The following is a 15,981-nucleotide window of genomic DNA, read 5'->3' on the forward strand; positions in this document are numbered from 1 at the left end:
TCGATTTTGGATTTTTTTTGTCTCTGTCCTGTTGCTCTCTCTCCCGGAGTTGACGGAGAAGATAAATATTGGACTGATCCGCTATAGCGTCCTCCTTATTTTCCGCAACCCCCGCCGTGATTAATGGACTCTACAGGTAAAGGGAGAATAGCTAGATACCTATACTAACAAAAGGTATGATATACGAGATTGTGATAAAACTGATAGAGGATATATATGCTCACTACGAACACGTCATACTAACCCATGTTTTGATACGAAGGGAAACGTGTGCCAATAGTACTATTGGCCCCCCCGAGATATGCTATTTGAAGTCGGTCCTCACATCCTTTGTGTGAGTACCATCCACGTCCATGAACATCTACCATACGTGCCGTATTCCGGATGTTAGAATAACACATATATTTGGAAATGGCAAAACAAAACATATTGGTTAAAAATTCGAACACCTTATGAAAGTATAAACCAAACGCAAATGTCACAAGCAACGCAGTTACTGAATATTTTTGAATGTGTGAAACTAACGTCAATATCTGTCATTACTTGTTGCACATGCTTGAAAATTAGTCAGAAATCTGTCCACTTAAAACTACGTAAATAAATTCTCTACTTGATGGGCTGGTGCTGAATGAATAGGCCAGCTGGCCAACTTGTGTCTGTGCCACTGACTGGCATCCTGACATATAATGACTTTTCCCCCCTCACTGTAAAAAGTCCAGACAGCAAATTAGTTAACAGTAATTAGTAATCACGTGTAGTTCTCATTTATCGTGATGTAAACTTCAAAACCTTTTCTGCACATTTTAATGATTTAATTAATATTACCTAATTTGTTTATCATTTTCTGCAATCACTGTATGTTAAAGCAAGTTTTAAAACTAGCTGTAAAATTATTGATGCTGTTGTTGAGCTGAAATTTGTTGCCGGAGCCTTAGGATATGCCTCTATACACAGGAGTGAGGGGATGGATACACTATTCTATGGATGCCTCTGAAGAGAATAATTATCCCGATTTTATATTGAGAGAGATGGTTAATTCCATTTTAATGCAGACTGGGTTCACAGCCCCTGTTCTGCCCTTGATCTTTTGCATGCATGCTATCATGTATTAGTTTACTCTGAATTTTGATCACATGTCAAACTAAATAAATTTTGGACTGGATTCCATGTTTTTACGCTGTAAGTTACATTTTTATTTCAGCATAATTATAAGATCCCGCAGGTAGAAAATAAGTCTGTTACTTAATAAATGACCATAAAGTAGTTGCTGCTGTATATATTCCATAAATATACTGAACTGGAGTTCTATGCATCCTTACAAAGTAATAACTGTAAGCGTTCTTTAAGTATGAAAGAGTTTAGGACATTGTCACCTGCAGTGGATGGCCACATGTCCCCATAATTATAACTTTAGATTATATTTCTGCATGACTGAGTATTCACTGAGTAACTGGTAGTGTTGGATGGTATTCACGCCTCATATTTACCATTTATATCAGTCTTCAAAGTGTTTAGATTATTAAGGCTGGTCTTGGTTGTTTTCTTGCCTGGAGAAACAGAAGTTTGATGCCATGACGCCACAGCTGCTCGCCGTTCCTGTCAGTACGGTGGAGGTAAGAGTTTGAAACGTTCATCAGCCTGTCAGCTACGCATCTCGCCTGGATACAGGACTCAGCTTTTATTCTTCCGTAATACGCCCTAAGCCCCTCACTCTACTCAATCTCAGTGCTGTTTGGTAGTAAATAAGTCATTGTCACTGACTGCCACAGATTACGGAAATTAAATGGCACAAGTGTAACCCTGTCATTTTAAAGAGGGTAAACTCTGATCAGGAAATTTACGATGTCAGAATAAACTGATTTTTTAAAAGAACTAACTAATGTGCCCTAATAAGGAAATGCATACAATCAGAATAAAATATCTGTGGTTTTTAACAGTGGTACAGTAACAGTCTGATAAAGAAAGGTATCAGATCAATATATCTATAGCATGTAATGGAACTTGCATGAATATATTCTCCCCTCCGGAATTCATAGTTCCAGTAGTTATCAGAAATTGCCGTTATTCGGAAAATTACAGACTATGAACAAAAACGGACAATGCAAGAAAATAAAAGAATGTGTATGACGGAACTCTAGAGTATTTTTGCAAGGGTGGGTACTAGCTGGTTTATGTACTAGCTCACATTCAAGAAACACCATAAATGCTACTCATACACAGTTGGGGGGCAGGGGTCAATACATAGACCAAGTCCTTGTGCCTGTAATCGGAAGGTCACCGGTTCAAACCCAGCCTCAGCACGTCTGCGGGTCCTCGAGCAAGGCCCTTAATTCCCCCCAGCTCCCTAGACGCCCCAACAGGTAGCTGCCCTTCACAGACAACTTACTCCACAAAGGGCATGTTGAGGGAGACACAAAAAACGCAATATCCCCACAGGGATTAATAAAGTATTGATTATTATTATTATTATTAGAAGTTGTAGACGATGAATTCCAGCTGAATGATGTTAATTTACACATTGCTGAAACTAAAGTGGAACACCTCAACATAAATGATCTAGAAGCAGGCAGTGTGAAGGTGTCCACATCACATGGCGATGTGGTGAAGGGGCCTCTGCAAACAACGTATGGGAAACAGAAGAAAGGAAAGAACCGGCAAAATTACACCCCACTGTCAAAAACGAGAGCCGGTGGCTGAAGCTGAACATCCTTCTCAGCCTGTTATTTGAATTTGTCAAATTGTTTTTAATCATTGTGGGATTAGCCCCATTGAACCCTTCACATACATACTTACAGCATCTCTAATATACTTTGAATTGTAAACATGTTTCTTCTCTACATCCATTTATCCATCCATCCATTTTCCAAACCGCTTATCCTATCGGGTCGCGGGGGGTCCGGAGCCTATCCCGGAAGCAATGGGCACGAGGCTGGGAACAACCCAGGATGGGGGGCCAGCCCATCGCAGGGCACACTCACACACCATTCACTCACACAGGCACACCTATGGGCAATTTAGCGACTCCAATTAGCCTCAGCATGTTTTTGGACTGTGGGGGGAAACCGGAGTACCCGGAGGAAACCCCACGATGACATGGGGAGAACATGCAAACTCCACACACATGTGACCCAGGCGAAGACTCGAACCTGGGTCCCAGAGGTGTGAGGCAACAGTGCTAACCACTGCACCACCATGCCGCCCCTACATCCATTTATTTCTTACCTATTATGCAATGTAAGGGGAATCTTACTAATGCTAATAATTACAACTAATATTGTAACTGTGTTTTGCTTATGTTTGGAAGTCCTGGGTTAAGGACGAGGAGTTTTGTGCGTGCATGCGTGCCTGCATGTGTGCATGCCTGTGTAAGTACCTACCTGTCTGCGTGCCTGTGTACATGTCTGCCTGTGTGAGTGCATGCGTGCTTGTGTGGGTGCGTGCATTCCTGTGTAAGTACCTACCTGTCTGCGCGCCTGTGTGTGTCCGTGTGTGTGCCTGCCTGTGTGTATATGTCTGTGTGTGTGCATGCCTCTGTGCATGCCTGTGCTTGCGTGCCTGTGTCCGTGCATTCCTGTGTGCTTGTATGCACCTGTGTCTCTGTGTGTCCTTGCATGCATGGGTGCCTCTGAGTGCCTGTGAGCCTACCTGTGTCTGTGCCTGCCTATGTGTGTGTGTGTCTGCGTGCGTGCCTGTGTGCGTACATTTGTGCGTGCCTATGTGTGTGTGTGCCTGCCTGTGTGCGTGTGTGCTTGACTGTTTGGAGGAGTGCCTTTATGCATGTGTGCATACTTGCCTGTCTGTGTTCGCGCGCGCTTGCCTGTCTGCCTGCCTACTTACATGCCTGCCTACTTACATGCCTGCCTGTGTGCACCATTCACACTCATGGTCAACTTGTTAACTCCAATTAACCGCAGTATGTTCCCAGAGGCGGGTGGCACGGTGATGCAGTGGTTAGCGCTTTCGCCTCACACCTCTGGGATTTGGGTTTAAATGCGGCCCTGAACAGGAGAAGCCCCTGCGGCCCTGAACAGGAGAAGCAGTTTCAGAAGATGGATGGTTGGATGGTCCCAGAGTTGTGAGACAACAGTGCTAACCACTGCACCACTGTGCCATCCCCATGTATGGGATATATAGGAGAAAACCTGTTACAGTTATCCAGTGTGTAACATGTCAAATCATATGACCCAGCCTGTTCCTAAAGGGGACTCGAGAGATTCTGAGTTTAAGAGCCAATAAGGCACAGTTTAAGTCTCTGTAGTGTAAAAATAATGTAACAACAAACAGTTCTATCAACCTGTATGAAGCATATGCAAAATCAATGAACAATGCAAAAATAAGTGTAACTGTCCTGCACTATGTAGCGTATAGTATAGTCATATATACTTAGTCAGTTAATTTTTAATTAGTTACAATTTTGATACAAATTACTATACATTTTAGAAGAAAAATGTTCTATCTATAATTTCTCATGTGTCAGTAATGGCTGGCTGCTTTTGCCAGGTTCCATGTATAAAGTAAATAAGGCTGAATTTTACTTAAATATATGTAGTGCTGATATTAGGAAGAACCATCATTCTTTAGAATTCCACATCCTTTTAAGTTTGGTTCTAATTGTGGTTGAGGAATACCTTCTCTTAGCATCCAAGAGATAGCTTCATTTTCGATTTTGTATTTGTCGCTCCCTCGCTCAGACCTTTGTTCTGTAAACTGCTGTTCAATACTCTCAGCTGTAAGCTTTTCGTTGATCTTTGTAAATACCGTTCTGAATACGCCTGGATGGCTCTGGATAGCATCCAGTAGTCCACAGCTACGAAGCCCATCCTGGAACCTATAAAAAATTTTGATACATTGATCAAAAGAGAAAAAAAACATCCACTAATTTTGAATGCCCTATAAACTTTGAACATGGATAATACATGATGAGGAACATGCCTTTCAAAGTGTTTCCTTATCCTGAAGGACAAACCAATTAATGACGTCTTGCACCACTTCATTTTTATTACTGACAGAGATGCTTCGCAGACATCCAGCCAGCATCAGGTGGGTCTCACATCTTTCAACAGCTTTGTTCAGGTTTTTCTTAAACTCTGAAGCCACAACTTGACACTGGATTGAAAACATTTATTTTTACAGTGAATTATTTGTTCATGCAAACATTAATATCAAGCTTTTCAAATGCACATGAGCATAAAGAGAACTGACAAAACGTACTAAAGAATACGTAAACATTGCTATAAACACCATTTTAAAATTGTACAGCAGTCTGAAATGCAATTATTCACGTTCTTCCCCTACCTCTGACAGCAAGCTTTTTAATTCATGATCATGAATGTCCTCAATGTCTGCACTTTCTGCACCTGACACTATGGCTTGATACAAGACTGGAGCAAAGAAACGTGGGGATGGTCCTCCTTGAACTATGCCCATTGCAATCAACTCTCCTGCATAAAAGTAGCTGTTTTCTTTTAAAGCTACCAGAGAAAGATGAGAAATCATGCAATTACATTCTCAACAGTAACCAAAGCCTGACATATATATGAAATGTTTGATGGTTTCCCTCTGCAACACTTACACACATATATGGCACTCCAAAACTCGCTGGTAGTCAGAACCTGTGAACACTGGGCTCTGCCTTATATGTTGAAATGCAAGTCTGAAGAACTCCCTCATTGGGCCACCCATATAAACTGCTTCTACAGAATTTCCCTCATAAGTGAATTTGGCATCAATTCTCTTTCTGGCAGAGAAATTTGGTCTCCTCATTGTGCGGACAGCACCATCCTAAATGTTCTTCCGGTTGATGTTGAAGCGAAGAGCTTCATCCTTATCAATATTCCTTTTGCAGCATCTGCAAGACATCCTGCAGCCTGAAAAGACAGTCACACAACCAAACATAAAAAAACACTACATAACAAAATTGCGACATTTGAACATTAAACTCACTTGACATTTCTATCAATGACTCTTCTATAGCTCGACTGATTTGTTCATCCTCTGACTCACTCACATCAGAGCAAACAAGGTCCAAATAGTCCCTGAAAAAATTTGCTCATTTGAGGTTGTTCTTACATTTTCTATCTTTCTGAGACCTCATTTACATTAATCATACCTGTATGTACAAACAGATGGACTTTCTTTGTCTATAACAGTGGAAGTTAAAATCTGCGGGGTGATATCAGCTTGGATGTTAGCTAGTGATTGTGAAGTACAAGGTGCTTCCTCTGCCTGGCATCTGGTATCTGGCTGTTGGTTTTGCTTTACAAGAAGAAGAATATAAAGACATTTTCATTTAAATGATACATTAAAATCACTCAGCATACATCTAAATACTTTAACAAATGCTCAGCGAGTTTTAAAGTCCATTTAACACACATTGAAATAATGTCTCAGGTGATGCAAGACAAAAAAAGTCTAAATCATGTATTTTACCTTGAGCACTGTTCAACATGCTGAACTAGAGACTGCATGGGAATATAATTTCTACAGGTCTGACATTTTTCCAGCACCAATGCTTGGCCCTTAAGGTAGAAAGCATAACAGTTAAACACAGCATAATACAAACAAGACATATGTAAATCTCTGAACATAACTCTATTTAGTAATTATTTGTAGTAGTTTAAAGAAATTGAAGATATTTCGTAGGAGAAGTGAGATGCTTTCATGAAACATTTACAAGTGTACAAAAAAGGCAAGATTTTTTGTGACTAACCTCATTAAGCTTACACAATCCATCTGTGCTTATGCTAACTTGGACAGAGTGGACGGATATAGTCGACTGCCTGATTCAAACCACTCTCTGTTCTAAGGTATTTCACGCTATATCCATTGGGTGGTATTGGCAGAGGTTCCAAATATATTGATCTAAAACATGCCAAAATTTGAAATCCTCCAGAAGTATTAAGTGGTGGATAAGCTGCATACAGGACATCTCAGAGGTCTTTGTAATTGCCATTTTTATCTGGGAATGTTATTCGCTTCCTACCTAGGCCACAGTTCTGTAAATGACTATGTTCTTCTGGCAAAGGATGGACATCTTTTTCCGCAAAACAGAAGAAGTCATGTGTCCATGACTCTGTTGTTATACTTGCTCTCTATTTCACCCTTTGGTATGGGTCCCTTTGTCCTCTTAAAACGGTCATACAACTGGAACAGCTGGACTAGATTTCTTTCAATCTGGTCCTGTCTAGATGTGTTAAATTCAGAATGTGCAACAAGTGCAGAAAGACTGGCTGAGGTTGACACCCCAGGTGTTTGATTTGACACCAGTGATGTCGCTTCTGCTACAACTATGTCTGAATTTTCAGACTGTCTCATTAATATCCTTGCAGCTTGATGCAGAAGTCTGGCTAACTTTGGAGACTCGCCACTGGGAAAAAATGCACAATACAGTATGTACTCAGTTATCCAGACATAATTAGTCTAATGTCTGTTTCAGCAAAGAGTAGCTGTAACTGGTGATTGTGATCTCACACACTACTAAAACAAAAGTTTAACGAATAATATAGCATTAATAAAATAATGTCATATTAAAGTGAAAAAAGTACTTTTAAATCACATAGCTTTCTAAATTTTAACGTCAAGATATAGCAAGTTCGACCCAATGAAAAACATAACTTCTAAATACTAAGAAGTGCAGGGTGCTGACTACTTGTCATCTACTTAGATTTCCAAAAGGCTTTTGATGTTGTCCCCCACAAGAGGCTCCTACTTAAACTCAAAGCGACTGGTATTTTAGGTACCGTAGCCACCTGGATTGATAACTGGTTAACAGATAGGAAACAGCGAGTAGTTATAAGAGGCACAATGTCACAGTGGGCTTGCGTTCATAGTGGGGTACCGCAGGGTTCGATTTTAGGACCACTATTGTTCCTAATTTACATAAATGATATGGATACCAATATATACAGTAAACTGGTGAAATTTGCAGATGACACCAAGGTGGGTGGTGTAGCAGATACTGAATTAGTGGCTCAGCAGCTACAGCGGGATCTTGATTTAATTAGTGACTGGGCCGATACCTGGCAGATGAAATTTAACGTCGATAAATGTAAGGTACTCCATCTAGGGAGCAGAAATATAAAGTACAGGTATTTCATGGGTGTCACTGAAATAAAGGTAGCTGATCATGAGAAAGACCTTGGTGTGTATGTTGATGCTTCCATGTCCCATTCTCGCCAGTGTGGGGAAGCAATAAAAAAGGCCAATAGGATGTTGGGGTATATCTCCAGGTGTGTGGAGTTTAAGTCAAGGGAGGTAATGCTAAGATTATACAATTCCTTGGTGAGACCTCACCTAGAATATTGTGTGCAGGTTTGGTCACCATATCTTAAAAAGGACATTGTGGCCTTAGAAAAGGTGCAGCGTAGGGCTACAAAAATGATTCCTGGTCTTAGAGGAATGTCATACGAGGAACGGTTACTTGAGCTAAATCTGTTCAGTCTCAAGCAAAGGAGATTGAGGGGGGACATGATCTAGGTATATAAGATTCTAACAGGTTTGGATGCTGTTCAACCAAATAGTTACTTCAGCATTAGTTTAAATACACGAACTCGTGGCCATAGGTGGAAATTAGCGGGAGAACATTTCAAGCTGGATTTAAGGAAGCACTTCTTTACGCAGCGTGTAGTCAGAGTATGGAATAGCCTTCCTGATAATGTAGTGCAAGCTGAATCCTTGGGTTCCTTTAAATCAGAGCTAGATAAGATTTTAACGACTCTGAGCTATTAGTTTAGTTCTCCCCAAGCGAGCTTGATGGGCCGAATGGCCTCCTCTCGTTTGTATAGTTCTTATGTTCTTATGTTCTGATTACTTCTGTTGCTTAGTTCGATGTTATTTTATTTCCAGGTGTGATGTGCCGAGTATGAAGCTATTCGCCGCATTATAAGTATGAAAAGAAGACAGAATATCAAAAATATCGAGGCAGAATTAATTCAACAAAGTATCAAAAATATTATTCAAGAAAATGAAACACTTCTTGCGACTGAAGGCGTCTGTCGTCGAAAAGCGAAGCATTACTGTCGCCTTTAAATCATATCACATTTGCGACGTTTTACAGGAGGTAGTTAATCTTAACTTCAGGTTTGTCTGTAAAATATCATTATAAACAAGTAATGTGAGTTTTCAGTTTGCTTAAAGCAAGATAAATGAAGTTACACTTCCTTTAAAATGAAAGATTACAATCCGTGGCAGAGGGGCAGTTTGCAGCACAACACCGGCATTAAACATCAGCATAATTAAAGCCAAACTAAATGAGTTTAGCGTCATTCGGTAATTACATAGCACAATTATATAACTTAATACATACATATAATGTAAGGACTTCCATATATTGCTGACCAGGAAAAACTTTAAGTTCTAACATGCTGTCAGCGCGTGCCTCGGTGTCCCCACAGTGCACCCACAGTCCTTTGCATGCACCGGTGCGCCCTTAAAACTGCAGGAGCCTTCTTACAGGCATGATTTTTATGATCGCGCATTGCATTTGTTTGACTTTATTAGGCTAAAACTTTTGTTCTAACTCAGACTTTCAGTTTCATGATGCAGGCCCCAGGTGCTACACAGTTAATGGTCCCTGAGTGCACCACAGCTTTCGCTATAAAACAATCTCTCTACAGCCATATTTGGGGGCTGCCACAGGGGTGGCCAGAGGTTTCCAAGGAGGGATGTGGCCGCCCCTTGGAGGCGCCCTTGACATTAAGAGGTGGGGAGATACAGTATATTGTCACACTGGGCCTCCTGACCCTTTGGGCCAGTAAGGCCAGTGTCTCTCTCCGGTAGGCGATCACCTCTTTATGGTGTCTTTCATACTGCTCCATCAGGGCTGCCGGTTCCTCCCGGATGCCCCTCAGAACAGATATTTTTTCCACCTTCAGACCTGAGGAGCTCTTCACTACATTGGCAGCGAATGTTTCTGCACCAGTGGGCTTGAGTGCGTGGGGGGAAGGAGGGGCGTGTGGTGACAAGGAAGCAGGATGGTTGGGGTTTGGTGATCTACCAGACTGAAAGGTATTCTGGGGACTCAGGGGACAGTGTCGCCCTGATGTAGAGGGGCCTATAGGAGGGATGGCTGATGTAGAGGAGCCAGGTGTGGAGGTGCCACACATTGAGGAACCCTGGTGATCACACTACAGGGGGACAAATGTTGGTGGGCCAAGAGGAAGTGGCTGGGGAGTAGAAAGCACAGATGTCTGGGAGGTGGGTAGACTACAGAGATTTATGCACCCCGGGACTCCCTCAAGTGCTTCTGAGATCTAGGATGGCCAATACTCGGTCCTCCCCAGGAGTGAGAGAATGCAGACTGGTGCTCCCCCCAGCCCACCTCACCTGCTCCCTCCAGAGTGCTGCAACCATCCTTTTGGTGATGCTGACATCGTCCCTGCATTTCCTCCTCATACCCTCTGCCAGGCGGCAGCAGCCATGGCCCGCAGAATGTATCTTTTTTCTTTCATCTCCTGCTATATATTTTCCTGATATATATTTGTCTTTTGCAAAGTGCATCGTGGTATAGGAAACGTACCCCAGAGCAGGACTTCAGACTAAACCATTTTCGGGAAGGGTAGGTGTGCTTGGGGTGAAAAAACTTTACATTAACTGGTGAGATAGATTAATTTTATCTGTACTTTTTTGAATATGAAGAATTATATTATTTTGGGGGATATCTCCCTATTTTACTGCTGGAGGGAGCCCCTCCCCCCAAATTTATGCCTGACCCACAAACCCACACACTGTTCACAGATGAGAACAGCGCAGACCCTGCACGGTCATGTTTGGCAACTCCTTCCAATTTTATAGCCCAAACCAGGAGTAAAAGATGTCGAAAATCAGACCCTTCATAAACTTTTCTATCTTCAATGATACTCCATAATGCTGCTTAAAATGAAGCAATGCACGCACAAGTTAAAGCTCTTTTCGTTTTAATGAATGAGGAAAGAAATAGTTTTGGATAAAGAAATGAATTAGTCTTTTTTTTCCATGTGAGCATCCTCCTGCAGCCTTTAAATATGGAAAAGTGGCTGATGGATGGACTTCTGAGTGAAACTCATTACCCCAAATTTTCTTAAATTGGCTTATATATTTACAACATGGTGACTGCAACAATAATACACCTACGACTGTGGTGTTCTACCTAGAGCACCACTAGAGGGAGCTCACACATTCTATTGTACTTGCCACAGTAACAACAGTGATGTATAGGAACAGTTAGAAGCCGGTAATTTATATATAAAAAATGTAATTTCATTAATCTGAATGGGTGGGCCCAGCTGTCAATCCCACCCAGGCCTATCCATAGCTCCGCCTCTGTGTCAGTCCATCTCTTTGCAGTCCAAGTTGTACATCTACCAATCTGGACAGCAAATTTACAACCGTTCTGTTTCGGTGGTTATATTTAAGGAATGTCACATTAGTAAATTCACGCTTTACATGAACATCTGAAATGGGCAGAGACAAAATCTGCAGTACAGGCAGACCAATGTCTTTAAAACTCCTTTTTCCTTCAGCACCCTCATACTGCAAAACCTCAATCCAAAGTTCTCCATGTTGTTCATCTCTGTGAAACTGCAACAGGAGAGCTCTCTCCACTGGTTTTCTAATTCACCAAGGGAACAGGAAAGGCCCTCTTTTGGTAGGCTGCCTACTGCAGGTAATCTTACCCGGGGATGTAGCATCTCCAGCTTACTCAAGTGACTCTGGAAGTCGCATTTGATACTGTGTCCAGAAGCAGTCCATGCTGCGCTTAGGAATGACGTCTGTTTCAGTGTAGAATTGACTGTAAATTCCTAGCAAAAAAAACTGCCAGAAAAGTATTGCAAAATTGCTGTTAATCACTGTAAAACCCCCAGCTCCATGGGTGTCCCTACAGGTGGCTGCCCTTTGCTGCCAGGCTTGCTGTCACCTTCGTCTGTGCCCATGTGTCAAGTAGGGCAAAATGGGGTAGGTGAAAATAGAATTTCCCCAAGGGGAGTAACAAAGTACCTTCATTTCATTTAGAAAAGAATTCCAAAATGTCTTTTACAGGTTTTGTCGTATGTAAATTACAGCAATTGTCTTTTTTAAACAGAAAAATAACAATTAACTGTAATCTAGTTTAAAATGTTATCATGTATTCTATTCAAATTATTGAAGTTACCTGGCAACTGGAATTGGCAAATACTATTGATTCCAATGAAACATTTGAAACCACAAAATCACATGAAGAAAACGTACGCTGACCGTTACTGAAACGACCTGGTATCTGTTTCATACCTCACTTTACAACACACAGGACTTTTTTTTAACAATTTAAAGGCACAAGTTATTTTACGTCATGGCCAAGCCACCTTTGCTAGTTTAATGGCAGAAAAATAGTCAAAGCCAGGCGCCTGGTCCACAAGGGATGTACTCAGTCACTGCTGTGTTTATGGTTTAAACATGCTATAAACTAATTTTTTCTAACATTTTCTTTAAGAGCTAGGTGCACTTGCACCTTGGTGGATTGCTATTATATTTGTGGATTTGCCAGGTAGAAGAAAAGAATGCTTCTCTACAGAGATACAGAAACAAATCTGCTTGTACACAATGTGAAAGCGTTTGAGCAGACCATCTACAACAACAGCAGGATTCCACCAAAGTAGAGGTCTGCATTCCCGTAGAATCCATGGCAATTAAGTGCAGGGCAGGACAAACTTTCATTTTTGAATGCAGGAGCACAAGGGAAGTGACTGATATGCTCGCAGTAAAAAGAATGAAACAAGTGCTTTTTGTTATCAAACAATTATTTATTTGCATGAGTAAATAGAAAATTACACAACAAAGTATAGCACGATATCACAACATTACATTGTCTCAAAGCGCTTTAGAGCACCCCCACCCAAAGCCCCCAGTGAGTAAGCCATAGGCGACAGTGGCAAGGAAAAACTCCCTAGAAGGAAGAAACCTTGGGAGGCACCAGACTCAAAGGGGAAGCCCAAACCTCCAGGGGCCGGCAGGGAGAGTGAAAAACACACACATCAGATAACTGCAACAGGTATTCTTCTACATATCCTATACATATGCATGGTACAGTGGTTAGCACTGTTGCCTCACACCTCTGGGAACATTTATCCATTTTCTAAAACCGCTTCTCCTGTTCAGGGATGTGGGGATCAATTTGCCTTTTGGAACAGGCGGTCAGATGGATCCCAGAGGCTACAGGCACGAGGCAGGGAACAACCCAGGATGGGACACCAACCCATCACAGGGCAGGCTCACACACACACACACACACACATACACACACACACAAACTCACCATTCATTCACACACCATTCATAAACACCATTCACACACCAGTCACTCACACAGCATTCACTCACACACACACCATTCATAAACACCATTCACACAGCATTCACTCACACACACCATTCATAAACACCATTCACACAGCATTCACTCACACACACCATTCATAAACACCAGACACACACCAGTCACTCACACACCATTCACTCCCCATTCACACACACATAGACCATTCACATACACCATATACTCACACACACCATTCACTCACACACGCCATTACCACTCACACTCACTCACACATGCCATTACCTCACACACACACCATTCACACACCTGTCACTCACACACACCATTCAATCACCATTCTCATACACACACACACCACTTACACACACCATTCACACCCATCATTACCAAACACACTCACATACCATTGACATATACCACATTCCCATTTGATGTGGACACCTTCACACTGCCTGCTTCTAGATTATTTATGTTCAGGTGTTCCACTAATAATTTGTCCACTTTAGTTCCAGCAATTTCCCAATTAAGAGCATTCAGCTGGAATTCACTGTCTACAACCTCTATCTCCACATCCAAAATTTCCAATTCAAATTCTGAATTAAAACCCCTCTCTGCAGTCTCCTCCAATTTGACCTCTCCAATTTGTATTTCGACAATTTCAAATTTATCATTTACACCATCTAGCTCAAACTGGCAGAGGTCGACCACTACGGCTCCTATTTTCAGCCTGTCTTGGTGGTCATCTGCAGGCTTTATGGAGACTGTCCTTTCATTTAACAGAAAAACCTCTAACCCATGCATGTCTAACCCCTTATCCCTCCCAGGCTGGTTGATGGGTGGAGTTGCTGGGGAGCACTCTCCTTCTTCACCCCAGCAGATGATCTCATCCCACTTGTCCCAGGCTGCCCAATACACATCATCCGTCCAGCTAACTGCCTTGGCAATTGGCTTTCGGGTGTGTGACACGATGGAACGGTCAGCCTGGTCAGAGGGTGATTCTGCTGGGGAGCACAGCTCTTCCTCATCTTCCCAGTCAATCACTTCCATCCACTTGTCCCAAGTTGCCCAGTATCGATCGTTGCTCCAGCTGACAGCTTTTGCAATTCGTTTGTTTCTGAATGAGGAAAAACACACAAGCAATACAATAGAGCTGTCAGTCACTCCTGGCACATGGAATTCAGTTCTGCACTGACACCTTCGCAATGAACAACTGCATTATAGCATAGGAAACTAGTTAACTTTCACATACAATTTACATATAATCAAGAAAGAAGCCTGGAACAATTTTAAATTTTACTAAATGGCAATGTACTGATTTTAGTCACCAAACAAACTTTTCAGGTCTTGCTTCACTACTTTTATCTGTGTTTGTTGCAATACATCTGCCCTCTCCTGGTCTGCTGGAATATCATTGCTGTAGGCAGCACCGAGCGCAACCACCCGCATCCTCTTCCGAATGCAACATGAAAGCGCAGGAAAGCGCACGTGCAAAAGTGAAATATCATCTAGACTTTGCGGCACAGGAAACTAGCCGACTTGCACATAAAATTTAAATGTAACCAACACAGTAGCCCGCAACAATATTCACTTTATTTAAAAGCAATGAACTAATTTACTCACAAGCAAGCGCAATTATTTACTTAAGCGCAGTAAAGCGCACGCGGAAAAGCGAAATATCAACTACACTTTGCGCATAAAATTTAAATATAATTAACATTGTACCCCGGAACAAAATCACTTTATTTAAAAGCAATATACTGACTTTACTCACCAAACATATTTTAATATACATGCAAATTTGACAGATACTAAATAAGAAAAATTATCCGATAAAATGGGAGCAGAAAAGCAACGTACCTCGTCATCTTGGTGCAGAAAACAAGTGAAGCTGCGTCTTTCAAACCGGCAGCGTCCCACGTGCCGAAGAGTCAAATGTAATCAAGCAACACGGCCCACACAATTAAATAATAACATCATAATAATTATAGCTCTTGTATAATTATTCTATATATTATTCTATAATTAGAGGAACAGACTTTTACAAGTTAACTTGTTCACCGAGAATAGTATACAACACCGTAAGCATATAACCCTTAAAGGATGATTAATTAAAATTCGCACATTCATCCTGCATAACATAAAACAATGACTTAAAGATACTTAATATGAAATGAACGCTACTGTCCGAGGGCATTTATCTCCACAAATCGCTATGTAACATAATGTCTTAAATACTCTGATTTTCAGAATGACAGAATCTTAACATTTAAAACTTTGTTTTGCGATACCGATACGTAGTGATATTGGTATGTGGAACAACGTTATGTTACACACGCCTCCCACAATTCAAGAAGCTGTAGTTAGATTAAGAGCGTATTCACAATTTACCCGTTTGCCTTTTACCTTGACTGAGCACGATCCCCCACCCCAGCTGGTCTGCATTCCCCACATTGCAATTAACGATCCTGGCCTCAGCGCTTTTGTTACCGTGGGACTTTGTTATGTTGAAGAAAACATTAGAAGGGAACTTCTGTCGCACAACTGAATGAAATTTATGATTAATGCATGGCAGCATTCTCCAAGTACAGTGGGACGGACTCCCCAACGGACCGAGAGTGCTTGTGATGTAAAATACACTAAGATAATTCAGTTCCTTTAAAGAGCGGTTCTTTTAATACTCTGTATTATAA

General features: G+C 41.5%; 1 long non-coding RNA gene across 2 annotated transcripts in view; it reads right to left on the minus strand.

Annotated features, from left to right (window-relative positions):
- Positions 1 to 14,399, minus strand: part of LOC125725680 (uncharacterized) — a 206,011-nt gene extending 191,612 nt beyond the window's left edge. The window contains exon 1 of one of the 2 annotated variants that reach the window (XR_007387525.1): positions 13,660 to 14,399. This is a non-coding gene — a long non-coding RNA (uncharacterized LOC125725680). Of the gene's footprint in view, positions 1 to 13,655 lie in introns of both variants that reach the window. The other variant, XR_007387526.1, reaches the window with a different exon arrangement.
- Positions 14,400 to 15,981: the final 1,582 nt, after the last annotated feature.

This window comes from Brienomyrus brachyistius, unplaced genomic scaffold (assembly GCF_023856365.1).
Source record: "Brienomyrus brachyistius isolate T26 unplaced genomic scaffold, BBRACH_0.4 scaffold69, whole genome shotgun sequence".
Lineage (NCBI taxonomy): Eukaryota > Metazoa > Chordata > Actinopteri > Osteoglossiformes > Mormyridae > Brienomyrus > Brienomyrus brachyistius.